The sequence below is a fragment of the Lissotriton helveticus genome, chromosome 10, assembly GCF_964261635.1.
Source record: "Lissotriton helveticus chromosome 10, aLisHel1.1, whole genome shotgun sequence".
NCBI lineage: Eukaryota > Metazoa > Chordata > Amphibia > Caudata > Salamandridae > Lissotriton > Lissotriton helveticus.
The window spans coordinates 384801568-384827134 of NC_136071.1; the positions used below are offsets into that span (position 1 = coordinate 384801568).

The following is a 25567-nucleotide window of genomic DNA, read 5'->3' on the forward strand; positions in this document are numbered from 1 at the left end:
CAGAGCTTCAATGGTGCAGCTCCAGCACGAGAAAGCGGGTCCGCATAATGACAAAAAAATCAGATCATTGTGAATAGAAGCCAACAATACGACATTCTCAAAAAAATTAGGGACTCTGGTATGGTACCCCGCAAAATTTAAAAATTAGGACTTCATTTCTCATTTTTGATCCACTCGCCACTTTAAAACATCTCAGCTGAAAGTTACTGGTCAGAATTAGAAGGAAATTAAATAATAGCATCTCTGAGATGCCAAATGTTTTAATATCGAAAATTGTTGAAATAACGAGCACATCTGAGAAATTGAATAACTAGAAAAACAAAGTATTTTATTTCAAACTTTTATTATCCTGTAATAAATGTAAAATATTGTGATGGTTTTTATTAACTCATTACAATAAATATTGATTGATTCTTGTAGACACTTTTGTCATCATATTGTACATACATGAAGCACTGTACAGAAACTTTCACCGAGCACAAGCTGGCTTTTAAATAAACACACTAGCTACCCTACACAGGCAAGTATTACAACACAGCATTTCCCCAAGCCTATGCAAAATGTTACCGCACACAAAAGTATCGTTTCTGCCCAGATATGTGTGCAATAAGAACTACACACACAGTAACATAATCAGAGCACAGGAAGACAAGTGTGTGTTTATTACAAGTCGTTTGTTATCTATATTATAAGTACTGTACAGAGTTTCTCCAGCCAAGGACCAAGAAATTCAGTCATGGATGGATGGTCTCAAAAACCAGTGTGAGGGAGACACGATGACAAGATGATTACAGCAATTACAGTCTACTATCTACAGATTACATACCCGGAAAGGGGAAAACAATCTACAGAATTACAGGTTGTTTGTTGCTCTACAATGGGTATATTTTAAACGCAAGGATTTTAAATGACATCGGACAACTCAAGCGAAACTTGAGTAGTGTGTGATTAGGTAAGTAGCTTTCGCGAGGTGTTTGGGGTGTTACACACCCCTAAATAATATATTCTGTATTAAACAGTTTAATACAAGTGCTTTCTGTAGGGTATTGTGAGAACCATATTTGTCCTGTCATTTTTGAACACACACACAGACATTCTTGTACCTGTTCCGCAGTACTTAGATATTTTGGTTAATTAAAAAAAAAATTGTTTTAAGCACTCTAACAATACGAATCCTTTTGCCCCCTACCCGTGCCCAACTTTTCATATAATGTATTTTAACAAGATATGCCACTGTGATTGTTGGCTCCCCAACCCCCCCGCCATCTTACTTACCAAAGCCCTGTGTGTGATAAATAGATGATGGTACCCGTAATTCCGAAGATGGGTCGTAGCCAAACATATTTATTTGGTAGGGGCCTGGGTCCCAGTAATAACATTGTGAAGTAGGTTACTGAGGGCCTGGTCTCTGAACTTTCGAACAAAGCCACTGACAATATACAACATCATGTGTGGCCTGTGTTAAGCTTTTCTCCTGCTCCCTTATTTCCACATTAGAAAGGGTCTCAACTCTGTATGTCCAGCCCAGTGAAATGACCAGTAAGTTATATTTAAGCATTTTAGAACAAATAACAATCACAACAATCTGAAAAGAACTGAACATGTGGTATTATGTTATTATTAGCATTGTTGTCGTTATTATACTAATCATAATAAGTATTTATTTATACGCTTTCTGCATAGCTAATGCACCATAAAGCATTAGTGCATTTTACAAGCAACTAGGAACACAAGCCACAGGCAACAGCAAACTATAAACACATACGAACGGGGACTTGGGTTCAGTTTTGATAACATTGCCAATGAAGGTAATAACAGAAAACATCACGTAAAATAGGTTTACTACTTATACATGCTTTAAGCTTGCAGGCTTCATCAATTGGTCTAGTGGGCATTCTTGTTTTGCTTCCACTCCACTATATAGACCAAGTGTCAGTGGGAAAGCCAACTTGAGTCATTCACTCCCTTCACTCCGAGTGGCGGCATCCTAGGTCAGGACTTGAGGCGAGGAGAATGGTGATCTCTTTTCACTTTATTCTTCCAGCAGTCACACTGAGCATCATCAAAAACGCTTTCCTATGAAAACCCAGAAAAAAGACACAAAACAAAAGCCAGAAACAATCACCACAATGGACACTGCCCTTCATACTCTTCTGTCCACAATCATGCTCCCAAGGTGCTTCACTGCTCCAGCAACCTCATCTAAGTGCTCCCGGGCTCTGTCAGTGTAGACATGGTCTGGGGAATTGCTACCTCTTTTATTTGCCTTTCTAGGTTTGTGGTAACCTATGGTTTGCCGCTCACACCGCTTTCTCCCTTGAAGGTGCATCGCTGAAACGCTTTCTGCGCTCATGTGGTCGCACGTTTTAATAATGCACAGCGTGCCGACAACGCCGACGTAATTTCCTCAAAATTAAATGGAGCAGAGCGCCCCGACCGCTGAGTCTTGTAATGGAGATAAATACATAGATTAGGCCTGCCGCCTAGAGTCTGAATGAGCCTCGGGGTCTGTATAGTTACAAACCAGTGCACAACTGTGAGGGGACAGAACCAAGATGTTCTCCTTTGCCCTTGAAAACGTACAGAGCTTGTGGAGTATGGGCAGTAGACCACACAAATTAAGCCCATGGTTCTTTCAAAACTTCCACAGAGTCCCCGCACCCAGCACTAAAATAATTTCATAACCCACAAAAATACTGAGGTCATATGACTCCCATTTGGAGGAGCAGCACATCCCCTACCTCCTTTTTGATGATGGGTTCTGTGAGGCGGTGGAATCAGTGTCAGAAGCCTTGACCCCTCTCTAGACGGCATTTATGGAAATCACTTAAAAGTGCTTTGAACCCCTCCTCTGGAGAGAAGCTCTGCCAGGACTCTATGGGATCGCTCAACCTCAGGGAGGCCTGGCACAGAATACCCCCAAAGTGGGAGAGAGAAGAAGATATGAACCTAGAGTCGACCTTGAAGCCTTCTACAGGCTGAAAAGATATATGTCCTGACTCCTTCCTCTTCCCCAGAAGAGGACCTCATTACTGCCTGTTTTTCGACCCACTCCCTTTGGTGCCCTTTAAAAGAGACAATTCTCAAGAGTTGACGACTTGGAACATGACAGACCTTGGCGCCCTTCCTCAGGTAACTCTACTCCAACTGAGACCCCACTTAGAACGCAAACGCCATTAACACCACATTCAATATGCTAGAACTGGAGGATTATCCCCACCCCAAATCGTCTGTATGGGCCCTTGGAGAAAAAAGTACCCCATCAGTCTCTGGATGGAAATGTGATTCTTTCCACCGAAATAGATGCAAAAATGGCCACTTTCCTGGCCAAGTATGTCTGCAACCCCAAAAAGTGGATTGACTTCTCCTGGCAATCATGTCAGGATAAACTCCTGGACACAAACTGGCCGCCTCACAAAGATTTTAGATAGGGCCAAAGAGGCCAAGGAAGAAGGGTTCCCAATTCTCCCTGATAACCTCTCCGGGTGGTCACACCGTGCCTTTAATTTTCTCATCAACAACAACTGCTCTCTCTCTACTGAGAGGCTCAGATCAATTTTGGTCAATGTGGACCCTAAACTAGGAGAAACTGCAATATCTGAAGCAAGTCCCATCACCAAAGGGGGTCTTTTGGGGGATCTTTTTATACAAGTCTGTGTCAACCTTCGCCTCATTAGATAAGGTGCAGGCTTTCATGAAACAAATATTCACCCCAAAGGTTTTTTTACAGTGTTGGTCGGGGCACTCAGCCGGACGCTTCCAATACCAAGCCACTTCCTTTTTTTTTTTCTTTTTTATTGTCAAAAAGAAGTACAGTCATACAGTCCAGCTAGAAAAAGATAAACAAAGCAACACTGAAAAACAAACGCAAAGCAAACAAAGAACAAGAAGAAAAAAAAAGAAAAACAAACACCAAAAGCCAAAAACCAAAGATTTAAAATGGTGGGATTTCTTCTGAGCCATTTCAAATCCATATGTCCATATAGCCATTATATCGATCAGCTTAGCTTTGAGCTAATGTTTTATAGTTCTTCTAAACCGCCTGAGTTCATCAGAAGCGGTCGCTCCTCACGCTGCTCCAGGCTCTGATTGGTATCGTAGCGCTATACTGCCAGACCGCTCTTTGCTACTTAAAGCCATAGCGCATTACTCGCATTGCTCGCATTGCGTCTGCATATAATTGTGCCTGACTGCTGATTGCATTTGTATCGTAGCGCTGTGTTGCTGAGGTGCGCATTCATGGTCATTCGGTTGTGCTTTGCTGCCTTTGCCTGAGTTGTTCATTTGAGCCTGATTCTGCCGGTGCCACTGGCCATTTCATAGCCAATATCAAAGTTGTGCCCCAATCTCGTCCTGTTAGGCTTTTGGCTTGCTGCCATTTTGTTGTTTGTTGTTGTGCCTCCCTGCCCGGCTCTCCACCCCGCTCCCGCCTCCCAGCTGCTCCTCCCTCGCTCCGCCCCCTCCACTATCCACTTATGACAGACGCATTAGCGCGCAGCGTTCACGCGCAGCGGACGCGCGCCGAAGGTGCGCCAAAGGTAAGCCCGTCTAGGCCCGTCCGCGCCCTGACCGCGCCCAGCGCCAGACCCCCTGGTCCCCGCAAACTCCCCTCCACCCGCATTACGTACGACTCCGCTACCCTCTCAGCACTCAACCCCGGCCGTTTCCCAGATTGCTACCAAGCCGCCCCCGGGCACACCCATGGACCCTTCACCTGCCACTCCTGCAAGCTCGACTGCATCAGGACCCACACCAATTCCACAAACTCCAAACAGAGCTCCAACACTAACCACCTGAAGTGCTTCCTACTCAACACCGCTCGGTCCACAGACACGCCATTGAACTTTGGAACCTACTCGACACCACATCGCCGGACGTCGCCTTTCTTACAGAAACCTGGATTAACGCCTCATCAGTGCCCGACGTCGCCATTGCCATCCCGGACGGCTACAAGATCATCCGAAAGGACCGCATCAACCAAACAGGAAGAGGAATCGCCATCATTCATAAGAACACCATCCGCATCACGACCAGTTCCGATGACAACCTCACAACCGCCGAACACCTTCACTTCCAGATTCACACCGACCCTAAGACCACACTTAGAGGCACCCTCATCTATAGACCACCCGGACCCCGCACACAATTCAGCGAAGACATCACTGACTTCATCAGCCCTCACGCCCTCCCCTCCGAGGACTACATTCCACTGGGAGACCTCAACTTCCACCTGGAAAAGAACAACGACAGCAACACCACCACCCTTCTGGACAACCTCGCCAATCTCGGACTCAAACAACTTGTTGACACCCCCACCCACTCTGCAGGGCACACGCTCGACCCAATCTTCACCTCCAGCAAGCACATCTCCTTTAATCACACCACAGCTCTCCATTGGACGGACCACAGCTGCGTTCACTTCAACTACAAAAAGACCACAACCCACAACCATCCACAACCAATTCCCCGGAGAAACTGGAATAAAATTACCACCGACCAGCTATTCACATCGCTTCACCAAAACCCTCCTGCAAAATCATCGGACCCAAACCAAGCAGCCACCAACCTCACACAATGGATCACCCACAGCGCTGACGAATTAGCACCCTTGAAAAACCATCAAATCAAGCAAGGCAGCAAAAAAGCCCCCTGGTTTAATGATGACCTAAAAAAATCCAAGAAGATCTGTCGCACCCTCGAGAAAGCCTGGCGAAAAAACCCAACCACCGACAACCTGACCACCTTCAAGAACGCCACCCGCAAACACCACCAACTGATCCGAGCCACCAAGAAATCAGCACTCAAGGATCGATTCAACAACAACGCCCACAACAGCAAAGAACTTTTCAACATCGTCAAAGAGTTTACCAACCCCACCGCCAGCACCAACGACATCACTCCATCCCAAGACCTCTGCGAATCTCTAGCCTCGTTCTTCCACAACAAAATCGCTGACATACATAACAGCTTTGGAGACCAGCCCACCCAACCTACCCCCGAACTAAAACCCCCCTCCAACAACCTTTACGCCTGGAACCCAATCACCACGGAAGACACCATCCGCCTGATGAACACCATTCACTCAGGATCGCCAACCGACCCATGTCCCCACCACATTTTCAATAAAGCAGACTCCATTATCGCACCGCATCTTTGAGACGTCATCAACAGCTCCCTCAACTCCGCCACCTTCCCGGAAAGCTGGAAGCACGCCGAACTCAGCGCCCTCTTGAAGAAACCCACAGCAGACCCCACTGAACGTAACTACCGCCCCATTTCGCTTCTCCCATTCCCTGCCAAAGTCATTGAGAAAGCCGTCAACAGTCAACTCGCCACCGTCCTCGAATCCAACAAATCCCTCGACCCGTCACAGTCCGGCTTCCGAGCCAAACACAGCACAGAGACCGCCCTCATCGCAGCAACAGACGACATTCGAACCCTACTGGACAACGGAGAAACTGCTGCCCTCATCCTACTCGACCTCTCCGCAGCCTTCGACACAGTCTGTCATAACACCCTTATACAACGCCTCAGCAACGTCGGAATACAAGGAAAAGCATTGGATTGGATAATCTCGTTCCTCGCAGGAAGAACCCAGAGAGTCCGACTCCCCCCTTTTAGATCAGAGGCCACCGAAGTCATCTGCGGCGTACCCCAAGGATCTTCACTCAGTCCCACCCTCTTCAACGTATACATGAGTCCTCTCGCATCCATTGCGCGCCAACACAACCTCAACATTATCTCCTACGCAGACGACACCCAGTTGATCCTCTCCCTCACCAATGACCCAAACACCGCCAAAACCAACCTACACGAAGGGATAAAAGAAGTAGCCGAGTGGATGAAGAACAGCCGTTTAAAACTAAACTCGGACAAAACGGAAGTACTCATCTTTGGTTCATCCCCCTCCGCCTGGGACGACTCATGGTGGCCAACGGCCCTGGGAACCGCACCCACACCAACAGACCACGCACGTAACCTGGGCTTCATTCTGGACTCCTCCCTCACGATGACCAGACAAGTTAACGCCGTCTCATCATCAGGCTTCAACACACTACGTATGCTCAAAAAAATCTTCCGTTGGATCCCCACCGAAACAAGAAAGACGGTCACCCATGCACTTGTCACAAGCCGACTGGACTACGGAAACACCCTTTACGCCGGAACCACAGCCAAACTACAGAAAAAACTCCAACGCATCCAAAACGCCTCAGCCAAACTCGTCCTAGACATCCCCCGCCAAGCTCACATTTCAGGTCACCTGAGAGACCTCCACTGGCTTCCCGTCAACAAGAGAATAACGTTCCGCCTCCTCACCCACGCACACAAAGCCCTCTACGACCTTGGACCAGAATACCTCAACACTCGCCTGTCCTTTTACACCCCCACCCGCCAACTTCGATCGTCCAATCAAGCCCTCGCCGCAGTTCCACGCATCCAAAGATCCACCATTGGGGGGAAGATCCTTCTCCTACTTAGCGGCCAAGACCTGGAATTCCCTCCCCACCCACCTCCGCCTCACACAGAACCACCTCTCCTTCAGAAAACAACTAAAAACTTGGATTTTTGATAAGTAAAGCTCCCCCCCTCCCTCAAGCGCCTTGAGACCCTCTGGGTGAGTAGTGCGCTATACAAATCTAAACTTGACTTGACTTGACCGCCCCAGACTGGCCAGCGCCCTTTCTCTTTCCCCTGTTTCTTTAAGAATTAGCCACCATTACATCTCCGTAGGGGGTTTAGGGGCGATCTAGGCTCTAGCTATCGCCAATCGGGCAGCGACCAGCATAATTGTCAGAATAGGCCTATTCCGCTCACAGTCATCCTTTTTATCCCATAACACCTTCAGCACAGAAAAAACATATGAACAATACCAGCCACATGTAGCCCGCACTTAGGGCAGCTCTGACGTGTCCCTCCATGAGTCCCTCCCCATACAGCCCCACCTTGAGACCATCTGGCAATCCTTTCTGGTGTATAGTAAAGCAAGCAAAGTGTCAGAAATTGCTGCAGCCGCAGATTCACAGTGTACACGGATCGAGCAGTAGTATCTAGAGCTATCCTTATGTTCTCAATGGTAATATTTTTCCCCAGAATCTCACTCCACTTGAGCGCCAGTTTCTCAAACCCCTCTGTCCTATTTAGACAAAGAATTCGGTATGCCTTACTAATGATGGCCTGCTGGTTCTGAGTGTACATACACTCCCATATATCTGACCCGGCAACCCTCCGGACTTCTAGGCTTCTGACTAAATAGTCCCTAACCTGTAGATATTTAAAAAACAGGCGTTGGGGATATCAAATGTCGTACAAAGATTCTCGAATGTCTTAAAGCCATTGCAATCATATAGTTGTCCCAGGGAGTGCACTCCATACCTGGCCCACTAATGGGCCGTACCGTCTTCAAAAATACCAGGCAGCATTGGGGTCCCCCACAGAGGAAGTCTACTATGTATAGAAGATAAATAAAGTCTAGTTTTGATGCCCTGCCATATATATACACAATCCCCGATAGTCTTAAACTGTACGTGTTTAAAATAGTTGGGGTCATTAATTCGATACAAAAACATCTGTCTCTCTTCCCCAAGAACTAACCAATGCAGGAATCTGTTTGCTCTGGGTTCAAAAGGCTCCGTAATCGGCCAACAAAAGCAGACAAAAAATTTAATTTAAAATCAGCCACCTTGGTTATATGGGAGCTTCATCAATCCAATAGCCCGTCTTGCCTTCTTATAGCCCCATATAAAGCTGCTCAAAACTCCGTCAAGTTTCCTAAAAAAACATTCGGGATACGTAGTGGGATGGACCTAAAAAGGTAAAGGAACTTGGGTAGCATCTTCATTTTTATCACATTGCATCTGCCCAAGATGCTAAGTGGGAGTTTGTGCCACACCTTCAATTGTTTGGTAACCATAGTTAATAAAGAGACATAATTTAGAGAGTGTATAAGCTCGATTTTAGAAGAAATTTGTACCCAAAGATATGTAACTCTCGGACACGCCCCTTCAGTCGAGTCTTGCGGCTGAAAATTAAGCAAAACTTGAGTTTTATTCCTATTCAGCTTACATCCGGAAAAACTTCCGAACCGTTTTGCCTCTCTATCTATGTTTTCGATAGCCTCCTTTGGTTTTTCCGTAAAAATGGCTAAATAGTCGGCATATGCCGTGAGCTTAAGGGGACGCTGTTCAATATGCAACGGACAAATTGAATTGTTAGCCAGAAGTGCCCGGATAAATGGCACTAAATAAAGAGCAAATAAAAGAGGGGAGAGGGGGCAGCCTTGCCTCGTACCGCACCGGATGGGAAAAGGAATAGTTTGAACATTCGAGTACAGTAGCTTAGCCATCGGGTTATGATACATAGCTGCTACCAGTTTCCGAAAATTTTCCTTACCCCCAAAAGCAATAAGTATTACCAAGCCCCTTCCAGAGATTTAGGATCCAGTACTGGACAATGGCAGATCCAAGCAATATTTGAGGGTTTCTTCCCCTCCAAAAGCTACACACACCACAGGGATCCAGAGGCGGCTACAGTGGCACCAACAACCAAGCAACCAGTAATGATTAGGGCTCGCCATTCTTCCCAGTCAAAAGTAGGCGGCAGCTTGGCAAGTGTTTTCTCCAGTTGAAGAGCAGTGACCTCCGATGCCTGGGTCCTGGGTTTTCACATCGAATTCTACAGTTCCGCCTCTCCAAGATAGGAGGGATCCACCTCCTAAGGGACCTTCTGAGGCCCGATGAGTGGCTGCTTCTCCAAGATCTAAAGGACAACTACCTCACAGTACCCGTTTACCCCCTGCTTTGCAGATTCTTACAATTCCAGGGGGGTACTCCGACAGTTGAATTCACAAACCTTCCGTTCGGGCAATCGTTGACGTATTAGTGCTTCACTAAGGTCCAAAGTCAGCGATGGAACACCTCAGGTCCAAGGGCATTCGCTTGATAATGTACCTGGACGATATTCTACTAACGGAATAATGTCCCAGGAAATTGCCAGAGCAACTCCAGATGATGGTAGACTACTTGGAGAACCTGCATTTGTTATCAACAAAAGGAAATAAGTTCCGTTCTGAGAGAGAATCAGGTTTCTGGAGTTTGTGACAGATTCCATACAAGCAACATTCAAGTTTCCCATTGCGCAAGATGACCAAGATCAAGCAAAACTTCACAAGATACTGAAACTCAGAACATTCCTTCCCCAGATTGCTTGCTGTGTGGATCTCCTTTCTTCATTCATAAGGCTATCTTTCTGGTCCCAATTCATTACAGGGCCCTGCAACACCTGAAAGTGTCCCATCTTCCTATCTGCAGAAAGCCCCTGCATACTCAGAGTTGCTCCTTCTTTTGAACGACTCCAAGGCAGAGATAGACTGGAGGCTTTTCCACATAGAAGCCTGGAATTTGGAAAGCGATATTTGGCTCTCAACCAGTTCTGGTCATAGAATAGGACACCAGCAGAAGCAGCAGTGGGGGCCAGATGTGGAGATTGGTCCACTCAGGGGCAATGTTTATATTATCAACCGCCTGGAACTGATTGCAGGGCTCTTCGCAGTACAGTATTGGATCAAGAGGGAGGAGGGTTGAGACCCCTGATCCTCTTGCAAGTAGTGAGATATTTATTGGACTACTGCTTAAAGAGCCATATCTTTGTGTCTGCGAAAGTATCTTCCAGGGACATACAAACAGGTCGCCGACTGGCACTCGAGACACATGCAAGATTCCAGCTAATCTCGGACAGGAGAGGCCTGTTCACCACATACCTATTTGCTTCACAACAGGATCACCAGTTAGACAGACACTTCAGCTGGAGGCTGGACCTTCTGAGAGTATCAACAATGCCTTCCTCCATGATCGAATGATGGAAGCAGGTTATGCCTTCCCTCTTTCCTCCATGATAAAGCGTCTTTCTGCCCAGGTGAGAAGGCAACAGGTGGACCTGGTGGTGGAGACTGCACTCTGGAAATCTCAAGTCTGGTATCCATTTGCGATGGCACTATCTTGGTATTTTTTAATCGGTCTTCCTCCGGTTTCTGGATAAATCCGGGACACCTCATTGACTGATTCTAGAGAGTACTTTCTATTTAATTGTATGGAGGATTACAGAGAAAAGATGGAAAGTTCCATGCCTTACGCGACAAGCTGAAGACTGACGGGACCTTCAAGCAGAACAGATGAGCCTAGTCAAAACAGATTGGTTGGTGCCTGCCGAGGGGACTTTGATCTCTTGGAACCAGATGTTGTGCACATTCAAAATTTTCGGGCTGGTGTGGATTCCCAAATCCTGACATACAGGTCTGTGAACAAATTCAGGTCGGCCATTTCTACGGGACATACTTCCATCAAGGGTCACCTGGTAGGGGAACATCCCTTGGTTAGGAAACTATTGAGGGGTATCAGCCTATCACTATCACCGGAACCAAGATGCTCCTCCCTTCGGGACATCAACAGGGTGTTGAACCTTTATCTTTCATGCAGAGCAATAAGTGACTCACCAAGATGGAGCTATCTGGGACGTTAGTAATACTTCTATGCTTAGTTTTCGGCAGAAATGTTTCAGACATCAGAGCTCTAGACATAGCTGGTAGCATATTTACCCTGTATGGGGTTATTTTTCATATTTCCAGAAGAACCAAGTGTGATTTCAAGACTTTGTCATACCCTTCCTTTCAGGATGTGCCGAAATTGTGTGATAATATGAATCTAATTTGAAGAAATTAAGGAGCTTGGCCCTAAGGCACGAGGACTAGGCAGGGCCGTATACAAAAGTGAAAAAAGATTGCCTAAACCTCAATTTATACATAAGCTTTTAAACTTGATGCTTCATGGCCAAACACATTCCTTTTTGTTTGTACCGGTATTTTTATTTGTACATTTTTCTTCATATATTTATATCTTCATTAACTTTTTAGTATGAAAAGGGAACATGGTCCACAGATTTTAAACAATACATACATAGAGACTTTCAAGAAAATTACAGAAAGGATTTACAAACAAAATATCTCTAAAAAACCTACTCTACATACTACATCACAGTACACAATTTTACACGAAAAAAATAATAAATCAGTAAATACTCCGCCTCATTCACAGGTTACAGTGAATAAATCAATGTCCTAGACTTTTTCTAACAATATATCTAAATATCTATAGGCGCACAAGAGCATAAATCGCATATCATGACACATAGAAATGAATTCTAAGTTGATAGAAAGCAAGCTTTAAATCCTTACTCTTCTGTGCTCCTTTCTTATGCCTCCTCCTTAAGAAAGGAGCACAGAAGAATAAGGACATATTAGAGGAAGCAAAATGTTCACAGCAACTTGAATTTATTGTCAAATGTAATCTTTGCGCTTTTAAGTGCACACTCCGTTGCAATTATGGCCTCGCTAATCTGCCTCTGTTTAGGTTTATTTTCTCTTTGAAAGTTTCAGACTATGATGAGCTTAGTACCCCTGCGCCCTCTTCCCACTCCCCGTAGTTTAACTCTACACCCCCACCACCCTCTGATGGCTTTACCACCCTCCTCACTCATGTTGTTCAAAAAATAATTTTAAAAGACAGCGGACATGAAGCTTTGTATCCTTCTAACTTCCTTTTTTTACATACATGCCAGCGTCTACGTGTGCATATCTAGATGCGATTCCCCTTACTAGATTTTTTTCTTCACAGGATTATAATTTCGCTGGTCCTGGCCTCTAAATAAAATTAATGTACTTGCATCAGTCATCACTGTTTTACCATGAGAGCACATATTTCAAAACATTTACATTACAACGCCACTAGCTCCAACTTTAATAAATGTGAGACCTATTGCATCGCAAAGGATTAGGAGAACGCCTTCAAAGTACTAACTAGAGGATACTTGTCCCTTATCAAGTTTCGGCCATGTTTGTAATAGCAGACACATGCTGGAGGCGCTGTCAGCCACGGGGAACGATGACATATTTGGTGATCTTACCCGAAAGTTCAAACATTGTGGGCACCCTTGTAAACCTCAAACAAAATAATGAGAATCTCTCTTCTGACAGACCTAGTTGTGCTTTTTTTGGGCCACTGGGGGGGGGGGGGAATAGGACATATCCACGGCATTTACCTGGGAAACAGCTCCTCGCACGATTCCTTCTAGCGGGTAGGCTAACCCTGGAACATTGCTGGAAGCACTGGACTCCTCCACCGCTAGGTCTATGGTGAACAAAAATGCTGAATATCTATGCAATGGAAAAAGTGACTGCCCTGCTAGCTAACTGATAGACTGCTTAAACTTGAAGGAAAGTGGAAGCCCTTTAAGAATTATATACAAATTCAGGTTGGGGGATGGTGAACGGCATGAAATCTCACTGACTTGGAGAGGAAGGAACACCATTATCAAATGTCTAGCTCTGGAGTCTCCAATCTTTTCTGTACTGAGAGCTACTTTTGCTCAAGGAAAGTCCACTGAACTACTAGCAAATGTTATCATCTTAAAACATGTTAACATTACACTATGACCAACATAAGCAGAATTATTAGTAGTGACCACCAAATCATTCCAGACAAGTTTGCCAAAAGAAATGCGAGGAAAACTTCTCAGTATCAAATGCTTCCACATGACTAATGAAGTAACATTCAAATTGTCATATTTTGTGTGGCACAAAAGACATAACTACAGCAGTAAGTCCCCCAACTCAGCTTGAATTATCATTCAGCTGCTTACATTAAACATGTTTTAGAATTGCAATATTTTGTCTTCGTCAGCATATCAGTTTTTGAAAACACAAATTTTTCTAACAAATACCTCTTTCCATTTTGGGCAAACAAACTCAGTTTTCTAGAAGTAAAACCTGTTCTGAAAATACATATTATTTACCATTAAAATATCCATTTTCATTGTTAGAAAAAAAAGTAATCAAATATCAGTATACCATGTAAAAACGCCTCACATGAACAGAATCTGCTTTAAATAGAAGGTATTACACACATTGGTCATGGATGCTCCGCATAACACCAAAGATGGATGGGTTATGCCAATAATGGACATCATTAAAACAGGGCCACCATTCTACCAAGGCTGAATGCCATAACATCCAGGATGCTCACCGTATAGCAGTCATACTCATTATTATGCGAGGAGCAGTCATCTTTCTGCCAGGGGTGGAAAAAAGTAGGCCAGTCAAGCTCTTAATATGTCAATGATGGCAGCCAGTAGAACACAACTAGACTAAAAAATGGGCATTATAATCAACGATGACGACAACGAAGTTGGCAGCGTAAGCCCAGATGTGGGTCCCTTGCTCACTTTGCAACTTGATTCAAGCTAGCCTGGCTGATGAAGGGTGTTACCCAGAAACCGTGCCCAGGATGCTTGTTTCTGGGTCAGGAAGACCTGGCTTGGCAGTTCGGGCTGGACTGTTCCCATGAGGCACAGGGTCAAGACTGATTTGCATATAGCTGGGTCTGAACTGAGGTGGTGAAGTGAGCTTAAGAATGATGATGGATTCAACCCAGATCTGTGACTGGGGGTGAGTGTCTGAAAAGTTTCAGCACTATGTCCATCATCTCCTTGGGTTTGCTTCATTATTATGCCATTGCCACTATTATTCCATGAACGGACACTATTGCGCCAGAGATTTAAAAAAAAACTTTATGTTGTGGACCATCATACAGATTTGATGGACTTTGACACTAGGAGTAGCTACCAGAAAATAATACTGTTTATTAGGGAGAGACACTATGTCAGACAGACTCACACATAAAAAAATGCTAATGAGGCTCTTAATTTTTCTTTTCTCTGGATCGATACCCTGCTCTTCTCAGCTCTTGGGCTGATCATGCTACCAACTAGAACATTTTCACTCTGGCACCTGCAGTCTCACATTTTGGGGGGTCAGCACGGAGTACTGCTACTATTTTTCTTTGATAGTACATTGTTCACACGTGTGGTACGACTGATAGAGCGGGGCGTATAGCATGGCCAATCTCCTTGTGACCTATAATAAGAGTGGATACAGAGGGTAATGGAGCAGACCCCATAAGCCAACACAGTTTGTGTTTGAGTGCAATTATGAGGCGCTGCCATTGGTTTGGTTAGCTTTCACTCTAAAGGATTTGAGATGAGCGGTGCTGCCTTCTTTATTATGTTTTGACTCTTGGAGACTGGCTTGGCTTGTCTTGTCTTTATCTCTGAGAGTAACTTTGAGAGTGCTGGCGAGCTACCAGTAGCTCCTGAGCTACCTGTGGAGACCCCTGGTCTGGCTCGTCTGGACAGAACACCTCTGACCAGGACATTGCGTCCGACACTAACTAACCCGAAGAGCCATCAAGCCATTGGCTTTCCTCATGAGAAAGGCTAAATGGCTCTATTGTTTGTTGTGTATCATGCTATATTTAGTGATATGCTCATCCACCCCACCCGCTATCCCCTTTAGCCCCCCCCCCACACACCCAACAACCGAGGCTCATCTTTGACTCTCCTCCTTATGCATTTATGCTATTAGGACTGATTTCTCGAGAGCGCACTGGGTCGGGACATTAGTAATGTTTGTCATGTTATTCACAAAACATTGAAATAGAGTGTGGGAAAAAAGAAACGTGCTCGTGTAACCTGTGAGCCGGTTATCTAACTAGGAGAGCTGGTGTGCAGGAAACAGGGTAAAAAGGAAGGAGAGAGAAGAAAGTGAGAAGAGAGGACAAAGACTGAGGAAGGCCACAGAGAAAATGAAGAGCGACCCGGAGGGAATTGGGGAAGCTAGCAGAGTAATGCAGGAGATGGGAATGGGGAAAGAAGACAAAAGGAGGAAGCGGCAGTTGCAGCAGGACCGGTTTATATTTGTTGCATCACACGTACAACAGCAGACGCGTGCTCTGTGCTCTGGGCACAATGTTGAATGTATGTCGGTCTAATTTGACCATCTGAGTGAGTCATACGGAATTATAGAGTGCCTTGTCACCCCCAGGCTCCCCCCGTACTTACGGATATGCTCCGAAGTGAAGGATAGACACAGGTACCGAAGCCAGGTTTTGGTTTTTACTGATGTGATGCACTGCAAAGAAAATACAGGGCTACGAATCTCATTCATGAAGAACGGTTCCCTATGAAAATCATAGAGAGCACTTCAAGAGCAGCTGGGAGTCGTGTGGTCAATACACACTGCAGGGGCGCGGTGATACCACGAGGCATGATCAAGCAGTAACCCAAGTATCTCGGGACACAAGGGAGGGACGGGTGTTCGGACAGTACTTTCATCACATATTGTAAATAGCTCAAGTACAGAAAGGCATTCTGCAGAAGCGAAAACAGGTACAACCCTGACACAGTCACATTAAGAGTGAAGTAGATTTCGAAGAGCAAAACATTGAAGACAAGGCAAACCCAGACCATAAACCCACACTAGTACACTAAAGATTAAAATGTAAATATATTACCAAAACATATTTGAAAAAACATAAAAGGAAACCACTCACAGAACTCTGACAAGTTCAAAGTACATCTGCACCTGTAATCAATAGTCAGATATCCGTTATACAATTAATGTTCAACACCTAAAATATACATTAAGTACATGGAACAATGATGCACAACAACTTTCTATCATTTTGTTGACTTTGGACACCAATATTGCCGCAGACCATCGATCCTTTCTATTTAAAAACACTGGTAATGAGAATGGGTTTATCTACATGGAGGTATACACCAAATTATTCTTTACTGGATAACGGTGTACGTAGATGGAACCTTAATCTCCCTCCAGCCACCAAATCTCCACCATAATCTCACTAAAATGGGGAATAACTCTGGGTAGTGTGCATATGAACTGCTGCATTCCATGGACCCCAAGCCAATTACACAGAGCGTTTACACAACTCATGCATGAGCATTAGACTATAAGTCACCAGGCTTACCTACCATAAAATAGGTGCACCAGGAGATGGGCTTCTACGATAAAATGACCACAAATTCAATGCACCCGTCGGTAATTCTATGCCAAACAAAATGCATCCATCAGTCAATCAGAAGTATTCTGTACAGGACCCAATAATCCTGTGGCCAGCACAAGTGTGGTTAGAACACAGCAATCCTCTGCCATGGATGGTTGGTTCTGTGCTGATAACCACATGTTCAGCCTCCCTTCTCCATAGCTAACATTCCCAGGTGATGTCAAATTTATGTCTAAAGGGCAGGATGTGTCTCACTAGCACTTAACTAATTCCTTGGGGTTACACCCATGATGAACAATGAGGAACAAAGCGCCAATGAGAAAGTAGAAAGAGGTACAATAACACTGGGAGCCCCGCCCATGGTTAGAAGCAGAGTAATTTAGATATTTAGGTGCTAACCAGGACATTTATGACTGAACGGGGGAAAGGAGCTAGGAAATACAATGCCTCCCAAACACAATATTTTAACTCTGTCTTTAGAATTCTCTTCTGTTGTATCACTTGGTCAGATCTGTGATGTTACCCCCTTGAAAGTTACCCAATTGTAATCCACAACACTGCTAATACAGAAATAAAGGCATCTTATCTGTACAAGTCCAAACAAGCTTCTTCCTTGACAAAGCATTCAACAAAGTTAGTGTTGCACAGCTAGGCTATCTGCCTTCTGGAAACATTAGCAGTCATACAAAAAAGCACCCACCTCACTGCCCCTCCAACTGTACAAAGCTTAGGTTGTGGAAAATGTTCAGAATCACCATCATTCCCAAATTTTGAGTGCTGCTCGTCTTATGACGAAAGAAACAATAGTGTCAGCATTGCAATAACAACGACCAACATCACCAATGAATCCTTTAACTAGGGATCCATAACCTAAGCCCTTAAATGATCAATGCGTTCTTTCCCTGCTACCAAAAACAAATTAGATGGTTCTCTACTAGGGAACTAACGAGCAAGACCAGGATTACCAAAAATATACAATATCCAGAAAAAGTTCTGCAAAACTCTTCACTAAGTATTCCATCCCTTCATCCCATGTAAATCTGGGCCACTGACATCAACCTACCTTCATTTGCTGTCTCTATAAGCACATGAGCACTCATTTGTTACAGTCAAACATTTGAAGAGGCCACACAAAGCAAATACTCTACTGGTGGCTCTGTTTCAATAATGACTTCACGGAGATACTTTTCAAGCAATCTAAAGCAACCTGCCAAGCTCATCCCATTTTTCTCAGAGTCAGCCACCACCAATTGTGGGCACCCCCAAATAACTCATCTTAACGCTTTTTTCATATTTCATAACTTTCCTATTATGGACAAAATGTAGAATAGCAGACCCTCATTCCAATTTAGATGTATTAAATCTTCTGCTGCTCCAATACCGTCTTACAACCCTTTCTAAAATTCTGGACACCTTGAAGGTACCTGGGTAGTCATTCCAAATTCAATCGCTTACAAGACTAATACACTGGTGCTAGGACCCACACACTAGTTACAGTCTTCAACCATCTACTAACCTGCACCAGAACTACCAAAATGTAGGATTCTGGGTGTGAAGCAACTAGAGTGAGCTGGGTGGGGAGGGAAGAAGGTGGGGAGACTGTACAACGCTGTGCACTCAGAGTGTATATAGGAAACACAATGGTTCTTGTAGACAATACAAAAATACTTAATAATGACCATGAATAATGGCAGGTAATGCTACAAAAGGATGTTGAAAGAGAGACACTCATACAAAAGGCAATCAGGAGGCCAAATACTGTTAGCACCAAGTCATATCTGTATTTGAAAACACATATAAAGTTAGTAGAACCTTCACACTTCTAAGTGACAAAAATGTGACATGAGTGGTTTCTTAATACATGGAAACGACCATAAAGAATTAAATAATGATTCAATAGCTTTGTTATGATTTTACAAAGACTGGAAATGGTTTGTTTTTTATACAAGTCGACGACGTTTCGACCCGGTCTCATTAGGACCTAAAAATTGGAGACACCATTAGAATCTCAACAATCTGAAGACTGAGTTGGTGGAGTGCACATAAAACCCAGTAAGAAAAGGTAAACACACTCACATGAGGCCCAGCCAGGCACCCTGTATGGGGAAGTTACGGGGATATTGTCATACAGAAAATGGAGGCGTGTCAAGATAGAACACGCTGCGGATAAGAAGCATTGGAGACAGGACATTCGGTGCCTCCATGGACTGTCGAATGAGATAGTATAATCGGCTATTGGGTGTGTACACACTGCGGGTCTATGATTAAGACGCGTTCGGGTTGGGGAGTACGAGCCGCCAAAGTCAGCCGCACGTCACAGTAGTGAATAGCTTGTGCCCCGTAGACTGGAGGACCGCCAGGGTCAGCCTCCTGTAGCCGATGAATAGAGAGCATGACTGTAGGAGAGTAGGGTCTGCTTTCCTATGGTCACCCCATTTTTTGCTTCACTGGTTTTTGACTTAATGTGGCTGTGGGCCTGCTAATCAGACCCACAGCCCTGCTGTTCTCTCTCTAAAATTCACACCATGTACTTTAGGTACATCACCAATTGGGATTTGGGTCACTCTTATGAGTCCCTGTACAGTGTACTATAGGTACCCAGGGCATAGGTGCACCCAAGGCCTACCAGGGGCTGCAGCATATCTTTTGCCACCCCTGGCTGGCCATCCAAACTGACACAACTGGCTGATCACTCAGCTGGGGCAAGGTCGTGTAATCACCCCTTGCTTAGATATAGTATTCCTATGTCTAACCTTATATCTAGATACATATACACCTATAAGTCACTCCTATGGCAGGCCTTAACAATCCTGGAGGCAGAGTGATTGGTTTTTATGTGAGATGGTGCTCTAGCATGAGCTGAGCCTGTCTGCAGCTTTCGGAACCATGTCCTTATAGCTGTTCTAGGATATTGCCATACCATATACTCTTAAGTGCATTATGAACCTCGCGGTCAGATGCTAACTTTGGTTTGGCTTTCTCAAAACATGGCGTGTAAGGTGTCATACGCTTTGGAATACTACCCCCTCGCCAGTTCTGGCGACGGGGGTAGCATTCCACCATTCTAGAGGGAGAAGACATGTTACTTCCATTAATCCCGGTTAAAGTTAACCAGAGCCTCAGCATCACACAATGGATGCTGCTGCCACAGACACAAGTCTGACCTCCTGCTGCTGGGAGTCCTTCCAGCGAGGGAGGCTTGGACAATAGATTTCCTGTCACAGGGAGGTGCTAGCACCACCCCAGACAGGCTATAGTGTATTGGGGCAGGGAGGGCTGAATGAAATGAGACACTGCCTGGGGCACACAAGGTGTCCCATGCATAGTCCAGTTCAAACCGTTGCTGGGGCACTCCAGCCCCAGCTCTGGCGCGAAACTGGACAAAGGGAAAGGGGTGTAACCACCCATAGGAGGGACCTAGCAGGTAATCCAGCCCCTAGATTTGGTATATAGGTATGAGCTGAGTCCCAAGACTTTAGATTTATCCTGACTGAAACTCTGATACGAAACTCTGGACCTTCGACATCCTACTCGACATAGAAGACTGAAGAATCTCCCTTGTGGTCAAGGAGTGACCACCCTGTGCAAGCAGGCACCATGAAGCGCTCAACGGTTTGCTTTGTCGTTGCTCCCGCTGGAGCCCGAACACAGAGCCTGACAAGACCCGGACTTCCAGACTTCCTTCAGACCGATCCACAGCCACAGCAAAGCTGAGACCCGTGGAGGCGACGCGAGACGTGGGACCGGCCATCTTGGAAAGCCAGCGAAACGCTTTCCGTGCAGCTTCTGAGGCACCCTCGAAGTTGTGCATTGGGGATTGAGAAGCCCCAGGGCCGAGCATTGACTGCACCAAAGATCACCTCTCCACACTCACCGAGTGCTGCGTGGGGCCCTTTTGCATTTTCCTGCTCGACGCGTCTGTCCGGTCACTTGCCTGTTGGCTAGTGTCCTCTGTGACGACGAAACCCAAAATCTACACTGCTGGTCTGGTTGCTCCAGACTGGCCCTTGCTTCCCTGCGAAGGAGAAGCCCCTCAGTCCTTGCTGGCCTGAGTGAGAAGCCCTCTTCGAATCCTGCGTGGGTTGCCTTTGCTAAGGCTTGTTGACTCCAATCCGGAAGCCGACACCGCCGACAGCGACAGCCTTCGTGGGACAGTCCGTGCCCAGCTCCTGGTCGTCGTCGACACCTCCTGGTCCACGTGGCAGCAGAGACAAGCTTCACAACATCACCGGATTGCTCCCCCACATCGCCTGGTTCCTTCCTGGTTCCATCCTGGTCACTGGCTAGTGACCCAGACTCTGTCCCCTCTGCTTTCAGGTACTCCTCATCCTCGATCCGCCCTTGGATCCAACCGGACTCTTCTCTCCTGGTCGCCTGCAGCATCTTTTCTCCAAGGCTCCATAGGAATCCACGACGAAACCTGACACACTTTGGGACCTATGCACCCGCTTCCTGTGGGTGAGGTAACGCGAGTACTTCGGTGCTCCTGTGAAGATTGACTATCCTAGTGTCCTAGTTTAAAGTGGTTAGTTACTAGTCCAGTCGGAAGACTCCTAAATCTTTAACTTTCTAACTTTACGCACACATTGACTTCTATGTGTGCACGCGTGTGCATTTAGACTCTGCACCCGCATCCCGTGGGCCTCCTGCTTCCTAACTACTGTTAGTCCAGTGTAGCCCCAGCGATTCCCAAGGCCCTAGGCCTTTCAATTGTTTGTGACGTGGTTCTTATACCACTATTTTAGTATATGGTTTAGCGGGCCACCAGGGCCTATCCATATTGTGCAACTTATTGTATGTTATATTGAGTTACTTGTTATGTGCTTGTGCCTCTACCCTCATAAAGAGTTCAGAGGATTGATTTAGAAATAAATATATATATTTTGAATATATAACCTGTGTGGTGTCCTTTCATTTGGTATTAAAGGGATTGCATATGGTAAAACACCTGGCTTCACATGCCCTCTTGAGTTTAGCCTAAGACTGATTTTGTCCATTCTACCACTAGGATAGCTGGTCTATAAGGTTGACTTTATAACCATCACCATAAGGGTTGTTTGGACTGATACAGGGTGCCCACTAGAATAGTGGACATCACATATCAGGCCAACTTCACACAATGACACAAAGTTGAAAACCTGTAGCAGCATGAGGCCAGTCGAAGGACAGTGGCTGCAAACTCGAAGCCGTGCTAGATCCATGCTGCATGCAGGGACAGAAGTACCAGGAAGAATGCCAGAGGTGGTGAGCAGCCAGCATGAGGCGTAACCAGTAAGAAGCAAGGGTGACGTGGAAGTCAACCACTGGTAAGTAATGGGTGGGCTCTAAGTCAAATTTCTTTTTTGTTTTTTAAACAATAGCTTTAGCTGACAGTGCATTCCCATAGTAGTTGGCACCTAATGTCATCTCCTTACAAGGCCCCAAACTGTTTAGCAACTTGCACATGCACATTAAATCCTTCCAGAATCATGTCTAATAGAAAAATTCTCAAAACATTACTAACACATCCTAATATACCCTACCACACCAACTGCAACAGCCACAAATATCTTAGGCATGATGAAGAGTGTGAGAATCCAACATGTACCTTAGACATGTTAAAAAAAGATGAGTTTTGTAAAGTATACAAAATATATAATTAAGTACAGTTACTAGAACACCAACATCTATTCGGTTCTTTAGCTCTAGTCCCAAAATGAATTTGTGATCCCTCTTCTAAAACAATGTCAGTTGACCTCTACAGAACATTTGCAGACCACAGCTGTTGACTGGCAGATTAACATTCTACAAACCAAAATGGCTTGTCCCAAAGAATAAGACGCTAAACCTTTACAATAAAGGTAAGATATCTAAAAAAAAAAAAGTGCAATTGGCTTTTCTAGGGAAAGTCATTTTTATGGGTTTATAGGAATACCCATATCATCTTGAAACAATTCTCAATAGCATTTGAATATCTGCAAGACTGTGCAGTGAAAAAACATATAGCTGGGACAGACTGGTGAGAGTAGTACCAATGTGAGTAGATGACAAACCGGGAGCAGGCTATGTGATGTCAAAAGTTGACATGGCCTGCAACAGGCTAGATAGGTTGCAAATCCTGATCTGCAAACACATTCCATGTACCTGTACTTCACACAACAGTAAACGTGAGCGTTTGCGCCATCCCATGTATCACACACCCATAACTGCATTCCTGCTGGAGGTATCATTCATTAAGAACCAGTAAAATTCACTCTGCAGGACAGTCAGCTCCTTAGGTATGCATTGAGGATGCAATCACATCCACCCCAGGCGACCTCAAGCAGACAGTCACAACTCAAACAGCACAAATGAGGATAGACATCAGGCAACATTAGAGACATTAGCGTGTCTAAGCAGTAGCCAAACACATGGAAACCTTCCTCAGGTTAAACAAGCACACACCTCCAGTGAAGGAATTAGCTTCTCGCATCCGGTCTGTAGAAGAGGAGTGAATCAGTCTCAAAACCACAATCAAAATGCAGGGTATGCCTTACCCACTTTATGTAACAAGGAACCACAAAAATGGTTCTAAAAGACACAAAAGACAAGATACCAGTAAAACGTACCACCTATCAAACTCTACCTCAGTGTATTGCCAGTCAACATGACGCAAGATGTTTTAAAGATGCCAGCCTTGCAATGGGATGTCGCTCTAGTTAGGAATGATCCCAAAAGGATAGTTAAGGGTCACCTAGGGCTAAACTAGGTTAGGCTGTCATTTCATAAAGCTACAAAGCTGTTCAGTTTGTAGCAGCTCTGTCAAGTGTAAGGCTTCTCTTAAAAAACTTTAGAGATCAATGACAATCAAAATACATCTACAGACAATTCTGACCTCAGAAAATAAACAAGCATTGACAAAGACAATAGACCTCACTTATGCAAGTGCTATTAGCTTTGCTAACGTAATTTAGCCATGTTGTACACCAGTGTAGATGCTGTTCAGCATGGCTAAAAGTAAGTGGCATAGAGGAGAGTCGAGTGTCGTAGAGTGGAGTTGAGTTCAGTGCTGTGGAGTGGTGCAGAGCAGAGGGCTGCGAGTGGCCTAAAGTGTCTTAGAGTGGCACAGAGTGAGATAGATTAGAGTACAGCAATATAATGGAGTATAGTTGGGTGTTGTGGAGGTGCAGAGTCATGGAGGGGCGCAGAGTGTCGTGCACTGGAGTGCCATGGAGTGGAGTAAAGTGGTGTAGGATGGTGTAGAGTGTCATTAATGGCGTGGAGTGGTGTTAGTGAAGCAGATTGGAACGGTGTACAGTGGAGTGGTGTAGAGTGGGGTAGAGTGTCAGAGTTGAGTAAAGTGTCAGAGTTGAGCACAGTGTTGTGGAGTGGCACACAGACGAGTTAAGTGGCATGGAGTGGCATAGAGGGAGTTGTAATGGCATAGAGGGAGTTGCATACAGTGGTGTAGAGTGGGGTAGATTGTCGCAGAGCGGAGTGGCACTGAGTGGAGGTGAGTGGCATAGAGTGTTGTGGAGTGTCATGGAGGGAGTAGAGTATTATACAGTGAAGTAGAATGGAGAGGCGTAGGCAGGAGCAGAGTGTTCAGGAGTGGCATAAAGTGTCGCAGAGAGGAGTGCAATGTCTTAGAACGGAGTGTCGCAGAGTGGAGTAAAGTGGCGTGGAGAAGCGTGCCGTCGAGCAAAGTGGAGCATCACAGACTAGAGCATCGAAGAGTGTTGTAGAGTGGAGTGGGCACAGAGTGGAGTATCAGAGAGGCGTAGAGTGGCATAGGGGATTGGAGTAGTGTGTCATGAAGTAGAGTAAAGTGGCGTGGGGTGGCATAGAGGTAGATGGATAGAGTGGCATAGAGGTAGATGCGTAGAGTGGCAGAGTGAAGGGACATAAAGTGTCACAGAGTTGGGTGGTGTAGAGTGGCACAGAGTGGCGTGGTGTGGAGTGGAGAGTGGCGACCTCAAACTGGACAACCTAAAACATATTAAGCCAGAAACTAGAAAGCAAGCAAATATGAGTTTGAAAACATAAAGCCAATGGTAAGGACTGGGTTGAATGCATTCTCCGGGAACCTTTCAGAATGACCCCAAGAAGTAATTTAGAAAACAGACAGCTGCGCTGTCTGGTAGGCTTCGACCTAAAATGTAATGGTCTTTATCAGCAGCAAGTACTAGCAATAAAGGTAGGCGCACCCAGCTTACTGTACCCAGGCAGAGACAGAGACAAAATACAGTATACAACTAAACGCAACAAGCACATGTTGGCTGTTAGCCTTTTAGCTTTGTGGATGCTTGTTTTGTCATGGTTTTTGCAAAGTTTCAATCTTGGGAAAGATGTTCAGTGCTCCTCATTAATCCTAAAATAAAAAATAAATTGGTTAAAAGTACACATATTTTTGGTCTCAAAAAGTACACATTGACATAGTAGTCCCTGGCACTGCAGAAGACTGCTTTGGGCCTAATTACTACGTCGGTCTGAAAGCCTCTGACCACTGGTCGGAGGCTTTCTGACTGACATTGCAGGTTTAAAGTCTAACCGCCGTATTATTATGTCGGCGGTTGGAGTTTAAACCAGCGGGGAAGCAGATGCGTTTCCAACGGGGTCAAGGAGCCGGCGGAAAGACTTTATAATCCCATCTGGATTATGATGTCAGTTTCCGACAGCCAATCCATGTTAGCCTTTCT

At 45.2% G+C, this 25567-nt stretch overlaps 1 protein-coding gene across 3 annotated transcripts in view; it reads right to left on the reverse strand.

Moving 5' to 3' along the window:
- ATG9B (autophagy related 9B) overlaps nt 1–25567 on the reverse strand; it is a 282068-nt gene that overhangs the window by 232619 nt on the left and 23882 nt on the right. Inside the window, exon 1 of one of the 3 annotated variants that reach the window (XM_078662775.1) lies at nt 16879–17008. The exons of the other annotated variants lie outside the window; for them this stretch is intronic. The gene's annotated coding sequence lies outside the window, so the exon portion shown is untranslated. Of the gene's footprint in view, nt 1–16878; nt 17009–25567 lie in introns of those variants that run through there. 3 annotated transcript variants of the gene reach the window in all.